The following is a 272-nucleotide window of genomic DNA, read 5'->3' on the forward strand; positions in this document are numbered from 1 at the left end:
TATCCCTGTGATATGTTGTTTTCAGATCCTCTGGGAAAAATCCCAGTAAAGGAATAGCCGGTTTAAATGGGATTTCCAGTCCAACTTTTCTAATGAGTCTCCACACTGATTTCCATAATGGTTGCACTAGTCTACATTCCCAACAACAGTGGAGAAGAGTTCCTTTTGCCCCACAGCCTCTACAACATTTGTTGTTGGGTGATTTCTTTATGATAGCCATTCTTTCTGTGGTGAGTTGATATCTCTATGTTGTTTTAATATGCATGTCGTGG

Source organism: Octodon degus, unplaced genomic scaffold, assembly GCF_000260255.1.
Source record: "Octodon degus isolate 3935 unplaced genomic scaffold, OctDeg1.0 scaffold00088, whole genome shotgun sequence".
Taxonomy (NCBI): domain Eukaryota; kingdom Metazoa; phylum Chordata; class Mammalia; order Rodentia; family Octodontidae; genus Octodon; species Octodon degus.